This window comes from Mirounga angustirostris, unplaced genomic scaffold (assembly GCF_029215605.1).
Source record: "Mirounga angustirostris isolate CCGP_5_RB_7025 unplaced genomic scaffold, mMirAng1.0.hap1 SCAF_8, whole genome shotgun sequence".
NCBI classification, from domain to species: domain Eukaryota; kingdom Metazoa; phylum Chordata; class Mammalia; order Carnivora; family Phocidae; genus Mirounga; species Mirounga angustirostris.
Genome location: NW_026991716.1, coordinates 57,649,020 through 57,656,455, shown reverse-complemented (window position 1 = coordinate 57,656,455; position 7,436 = coordinate 57,649,020). Strand labels below are relative to the sequence as shown.

Here is a 7,436-nt window from a genome sequence, read left to right as displayed (position 1 = left end):
TCACTTCCTCGATAGATCACTAGGCCAAGGGCTGCAATTACTATTTTTTGTTTGTTTGTTTGTTTGTTTTTACTTTATTATGTTATGTTAATCACCATACATTACATCATTAGTTTTTGATGTAGTGTTCCATGATTCATTGTTTGCGTATAACACCCAGTGCTCCATTCAGTACATGCCCTCTTTAATACCCATCACCAGGCTAACCCATCCCTCCACTCCCCTCCCCTCTAGAACCCTCAGTTTGTTTCTCAGAGTCCATAGTCTCTCATGGTGGGCTGAAATTATTTTGAACTGTCTTATGGGAAATGATCTGCCCTTCCTTTGAGTTTCAGCTCCAAAGTAGAGAGGAGACTTGGGGCTCAGCATCCTAACTTACTTATTAGCGAAAGCCCTGCCCAAAGGAAGTAGCCCCAAAGCTTTGTGGCCCCACTTTCTGTTCTATAATGACACTCTTTCCTTCTTCATTTCCAATATGCGAGAATTCCCTTTTGCTATAAAACTGAAGAATGCATTTAAAATATTCGATTGTATTTCATGCTGATTTCAATGTGTTTGGAGAGATGATGACAGATGTCTTCAGTCCTCTGACAGATGTCTTCAGTCCTCTGTCCCAGAAGATGAACCTCTTGAAAAGGGATGCTAGAAAGTTCAATACTCTGTCTTTTTGATTCATGGCTCAGGAAAATTTACCTATATATGCAGACCTACACTGTAGAAATAAAATAGGGCTCACTAGCAAGCCCTCTCACTGAAAAATTCTACAATTTCTTCCTTGCCTTTCACTCTACACTTTTGGCTTTATAGATTGGAAGAACATTTCAATCAACCACATTTTGGATACCCCTGGTGTGTGTATGGGGGGGTCAGTGAAGGGGATGAATAGCTCCACTTCAGGAATGACCAGCTCACGTAAAGAAACTATTGCCTTGACTACCATGCTCTTCCTTCCATTCTTTCTCTAAACTGGGGGGAGTGATTATGTTTAGTGATCTGACCGTAAAGAAATAATAAAATAAAATAAAATAAAATAATAAAATAAAATAAAATAAAATAAGATAAAATAAAAAATAAAATAAAATAAAATAAAATGTTTTATTTGAAAGTCTGAATTTGGTAAAATAAATTCCACTAGACCTGTTTCAAAGTTTTCTATGAATGCCTAAGATAATTCAAGGTGTTTACCTTAAGACACATTTGCCTATCACTCCAGGTATTACCATATTATCATTTATTATTATTAAAATAATTACACATCTCAGATTATTCCCCAATAGATTATAACTTCTGAAATTACATTGGATGGCACAAAGTAGTTCCACAATAAATAATATTTAGTAATAATTAAAATAATAATAACTCATGTGAAAAATAGTAACATTGTGCAATGGATAATATTTAAAATCATAAATTAATCTTCAAAAACACTGCTAGCAATTTAGAAATGACACATAAAATCAGTATAACTTAAGGGTAATTATAAATCTTGGAGTAATTCATTTGATTATGTTTTTGGGATGCAACATTTTTGCTTCTAGAATTCCTCGGTGACTACTCCAACTCTTTAGCTTATATTAGAAATTGACAGCTCATTAACAGCTCATTAGGAATGCCGTTAACTGTGAAAAAGAAAGATATTCTGCATAGTAGATTCTTACTTGTGAAATGTGTTGAAGTTTAGGTCAGATTCAGCATTTCAGGGAGAATAAACATCTCTGCCTCGCAATAATGAAAAAGCACACACATGCAGGGTTAAAATGAGGAAAAGAATGCCACAAGTTTCAGTATATTTCAGAATATATTCCAATGTGACACACTTCTTTCTGCTACTTTTTCTCTGACTGCCAATTTGTAGAAGTTGCCTGTCAATCTCCATTTCCCTTCAAAACACATTCAGTTATCATTCATTCCAATGTTCTAATTTTAAAATCATTTGGAGATTTGGAAGTATTTGTCAATGGACAAAGCCAAGTCACATTTTATGAATAAACACATAAAAAGAAGATTATTAAAACATTTTTTAAAAATAAAGAAAAAAATGATCCCGAAGTTTTGTTTTGTTTTCAAAAATTAAAAACTTAAGTATAAGAAAACAAAACCTAGGAGAGGAAATCACTAAAGACAGAAACAAAACCAAAGAAAGAAAAAAATGAGCAAAACCACTTCCACTGTTGGCTTATACCTGTATTCATGTTTGTAGTATGTAAGACCATAGTGCATATATAAATATATATTCCACACACTCCTGCATTTTTGTCTCGACTGTCTTTTACTGATTCTAGTTGCACTTGAATAGCAAAGGCACACAGCAGGTAGATGGTCTAAGGGCCACCAGGTGGAGGCTCAGGAATCACCATATTGGGTGAACACATGGGAGCTGCCTGGTTATTCCCCTGTGCACAGAGGAGGTGCACTGCTCCTGGTACTGTAACACCATACATGGAGTGGACAGAGCAAGATCCTATTCCATCTCCCTCCTCCAAAAATCCATTTGATGTACTGTCCTCAGATAGAGGACATATCAGATATTAAACTGATAAGAACAGATACTACCCTTGATATTAGCCAAAAGGCTGAGAAGTGATGATCCCAAAGTTGTAAAAAATACCCACATCTATCACCCAGCAATCCTCAGTTTGTTTCCTGAGATTAAGAAGTCCTCATATCAGTGAGATCATATGATACATGTCTTTCTCTGATTGACTTATTTCACTCAGCATAATACCCTCCAGTTCCACCCATGTCGTTGCAAATGACAAGATCTCATTCCTTTTGATTGCTGCATAATATTCCATTGTATATATATACCACATCTTCTTTATCCATTCATCTGTTGATGGACATCTTGGCTTTTTCCACAGTTTGGCTATTGTGGACATGGCTGCTATAAACATCGGGCTGCATGTACCCTTTCGGATCCCTACATTTATATCTTTGGGGTAAATACTCAGTAGTGCAATTGCTGGGTCATATGGTAGCTCTATTTTCAACTTTTTGAGGAACCTCCATACTGTTTTCCAGAGTGGCTGCACCAGCTTGTGAATTCTTTTTTATTTTATTTTATTATGTTATGTCAATTACCATATATTACATCATTAGTTTTTGATGTAGTGTTCCATGATTCATTGTTTGCATATAATACTCAGTGCTCCATTCAGTATGTGCTCTCTGTAATACCCATCACCCGGATAACCCATCCCCCCACCCCCCTCCCCTCTAGAACTCTCAGTTTGTTTCTCAGAGTCCATAGTCTCTCATGGTTCATCTCCCTGTCCGAATTCCCCCCTTCATTTTTCCCTTCCTGCTATCTTCTTCTTCTTCTTCTTCTTCTTCTTCTTCTTCTTCTTCTTCTTCTTCTTCTTCTTCTTCTTCTTCTTCTTCCTCTTCCTCTTCTTCTTCTTCCTCTTCTTCTTCTTCTTTTTAACATATAATGCATTATTTGTTTCAGAGGTACAGGTCTGTGATTCAATAGTCTTACACAATTCACAGCACTCACCATAGCACCTACCCTCCCCAATGTCTATCCAAAAAACAAACAAACAAACAAACAAACAAAACCCTACATCTATGCTTTGAGCATGACTAGGGATAGGAAAACTATAGTCCAGGAGCCAAATCCAGTCCATTACCTATTTCTGTAAAGTTTTATTGGAACACAGCCACGCTCACTCATTTTGGAATTATCTATGGCTGTTTTCATGCTATAATAGTAGAGTGGAGTAGTTGCAAAATATACCATATGGCCCATAACTCCTAAAACATTTACTACTTGGCTTATACTAGTTTACTGATCCCCTGTTAGACCGAGATAATTTTTAATTTATCTTGAGATGTATGTTATTTGAGTTATAAAATGGTATATAGATGAGGGAATATTTCTTTGGCTGGAAAGCCCACAAAACTGGCATCTTTAACTTTGGCTTCTGAACACCTTTAACACCTTTAGTTATAAGCAAATCACTGATTTATAAGCTTAGATTATAATTCTCGTTTTCACTTTCTTTCTTGGTTATTACAACAGGAATGGGATGTCAGCTCACAAATGTAGTGTAGAATAAATGTACTTTAAAATTTAAAATTTTTTTACTATAATTTCTATTTTGAACTCATAGTCCTCCAGGGTAGTAAAAAATTAAACTCAGTGTTTCAGCTTGTGGATTTTTCCTTATTTAACAATTTCCATGTCTGCTTGAGCTACAGAAGTATTGGGAGGACTGGTTATGGATGTTGACTATTCTCTCTTCTAATCTGATCATTGTTCTTGTTTGGTTTTAGTCATTAATCCACACGTGATTCCACAGCTATCCAATATTCTCTATGGCATTTGCTCATTACGATCTAGACAGTTCATGAGACATTATTCTACCCTCTGGGCCTTTTCATGTCTATTGGATCTACTTCTATTTCAAAGCCATTTTATGGGGACTTGTGATTCACCTTGTTCTTCTTATAATCCTCTGTGGAGAAAAATCCCCATAGGCTCTACTTATCTATTCTTAGTCTTTATCTTTTTCATCTGGGTTTTTGTGCAGCTTCCTTGTGGCTCTGCCTGAGCATAAGGAGCAGAGGTTCTTTTCTAGAATATACTAATGCTTTATCATTTCCACTCTGTCTCCCTCCATTCTGTGGAAGCCCTGAATTTCTCAAATCCCACTTTTTCAATTCATGTATTTATGCCCAGTGGTCTTCTCCTGTGAGAGAAGTCTATGATCTATACAAAAGAAACTCAAAAGATGAGCACGTATCAATATATCTTGCCACATCTCTCTGCAAAAGCAAGGAGCCCAAATATCAAGTTGGTTTAAATAAAGGTGAGAGGAAAAAAGGAAAACAAAACTGGGAAACAAAAATAAAAGTCTGTTAAGGTTTCTAAAATCGTATTTCAGTACACCAATTGCTTGCTATTGCCATCTCAAATCGTAATCAAATATTAATTTTGTATATCAGTATCTCTTAGTACAGATATATTATTGGTACAGATAGGTTAGATTAGGGTAAAGCAACAATTAACTTCCACATCCTTGTAGTGTAATGTGATAAATGTTGAAACCTTTTCAACTTCAACTGTATATTCACTACAGGTTGCTGTAGGTGTTTGTGTCATACAGCCTTTCAGAGCTGTAACATAATGGGGGCTCTACCATTTTGAGATTCACCCTTTGAAATATGAGTCTCTCCTCTTCATCAAGAAGAGGTAAAAGGAGACGAGAAAACAATGCAGAGATTTTCTCTGGCTCAGCCAAGAAGTGAACTCTATCAGTTCAGCTCACTTATTATTGAATAGAGTTAGTACACATTTCCATATAACAATAAATAGGCTGAAAGTGAGTCTTCTCTATGTCCCTGCAAGAGAAATTTGAAATGAGATACAGGAGTATTTCCAACACAGGGGATATTATATGATGATAAACATCCAATCCTTGTAAACTTTTGTATAGGGAATCTCAGCGATCATATTTTCAAATCATCTGATAAAACATACCACAATGCAAGAGAACAAGTCTATCTTGGGGAAAAAAAAAGGAATAAACTAAAAAAAAAACAGTTTGTCTAGTCAGAAGCAAGTGAGGATAATTCCTCTTTCTAAGGGAAACAATTACGGGAGCATCCAGGATTTCTCCTCTGATACATTCCATATATCAGAACCTTGAGAGGCATGTGCAATTTAATTGTATTCCTTTACTAGCGTAACCATAATGAAAAGATAAGAATTCATAGTGAAAATGAATGTTTTCAAGTTTGCTTTTGCTATGTTAATGAAATACACTCTGTAAAGAAAAAAGTTATAGAAATATATGAATATTTAACTAATAATAGCTAACTATTGTGGCACTTATGGCATCTTTTATTTATTTTCATTAAATGGAAGCTCATGAAAAATGAAAAAGCCAATTCTAGAGTCAAAGGACATATTGGCATGGTGTGCCCTCTCAATTAAAACATTTTCTTAAATAAGCAAAAGTTAAGTGTTATTGTAGGAGGAGAACATGAATTTTTCTTTGTTTCAGAAGTTTTAAAAATTATGATATGTATATATAATATATAAATAGCATATATAATATATATAATGCATGTGTGTGCGAAATTTAATTTAGGACAGTGTGATTTGAAAAATAAGGCAAGCAAAATTAAAAGATTAAAGAGAAAAGAATAAAATCAAATTTTATTTCAACACAATGTAATAATTTTTTAATGTGTATTTAAGAAAATCAGAAATGCACATTATTTTCTTATTTATTGATTTGAACCAAAGGGTAGGATGATGATTTTTGCGGAACAATGTCTTTGAAATTGCTAGAAAAGTAAAAATAACTGTTTTAAGTAAGAATGTATCTACAGTTATGTATTAGAGCTCTTTCAATCACAAGTCTGTCACACTGGAAAAAACAACAAACATCTATTTAGTTGGAAACAGCATGTAGAGCAAATGGACTTGAGTCAGCAAACAGGCCACGTGGCTGTGGAGTCCTGATCGACTTCCTTTCATTAGTTCCCTCTATCAAATAAACTGAAGTTTAAATTACCATCTTCAAAGTTTAATTTATTTTCTTAGTCAAGCAGTTAACCATATTTATAGAGGTCTGACAATTCTAGGAAAGAAAAGTGCTGATAGTAGCACTAATATGAGGAGAGAGAGATATAAAAAAGGTAAATTTCCATTTGAAATGCTAATGGAATATTTTTCTACAAATGCACATAATTATAATTTACCAAAATTTTAATTTGGGGGGCGCTGACATATCGATTTACTTTTAATCAGAATTTCTCATTCCGTTAATTATATAGTCATTTATTTATCCAGATTCACAACCATATAATCCTACATAAATAGATTTAAGCTTAATGTTGGGAAAAAGATGGAATGTTCTCAGCCTGTGGGAAGATGTCATTCTTAATTTAACACCCATATGATGCATTTATTTTATGTCCTATATAATGTATATTTATACATATTTACATATTTATTTATAACACATATTTATTATATATTTATATATAAATTTGTATATTATATACATATATGGAAAATGTCTATGAAGTTGAAGTCATTAGAGGTGAATGTCATGATGTAGTGTATTTTCTTTTACTGGAAGCAAGTAAACCTAAACTTAGCTAACTCCAAGAACTGTATTATTGATGGGGATTCTTATAGTGGATGACAGTCTGAATTACATATCTTCTAAATAATTGTCAAATTATGAATTCATCTTTTAGAATCAAATTCTCATCTAATATAAGAATCTCCATCTGTAATACAGTTCTTGGAGTTAGCTAAGTTAGGCTTACTCGCTTCTAGTAAAAGAAAATACACTATATCATGACATTCACCTCTAATGACTTCAACTTCATAGACATTTTTCTTAGACTGCGTTGCCTAGGAGCTCATGTAGGAGGTTTATTCAATGTAGGATGGGAGTGCCCTTGGAATCAACATC

At 34.1% G+C, this 7,436-nt stretch overlaps 1 non-coding gene across 1 annotated transcript; it reads right to left on the bottom strand.

Annotated features, from left to right (window-relative positions):
* Nucleotides 1-2,403: 2,403 nt before the first annotated feature.
* LOC123838098 (U2 spliceosomal RNA) lies at nt 2,404-2,585 on the bottom strand. Its single transcript, XR_006789430.1, has one exon. It is a non-coding gene; the product is annotated as a U2 spliceosomal RNA (small nuclear RNA).
* Nucleotides 2,586-7,436: the final 4,851 nt, after the last annotated feature.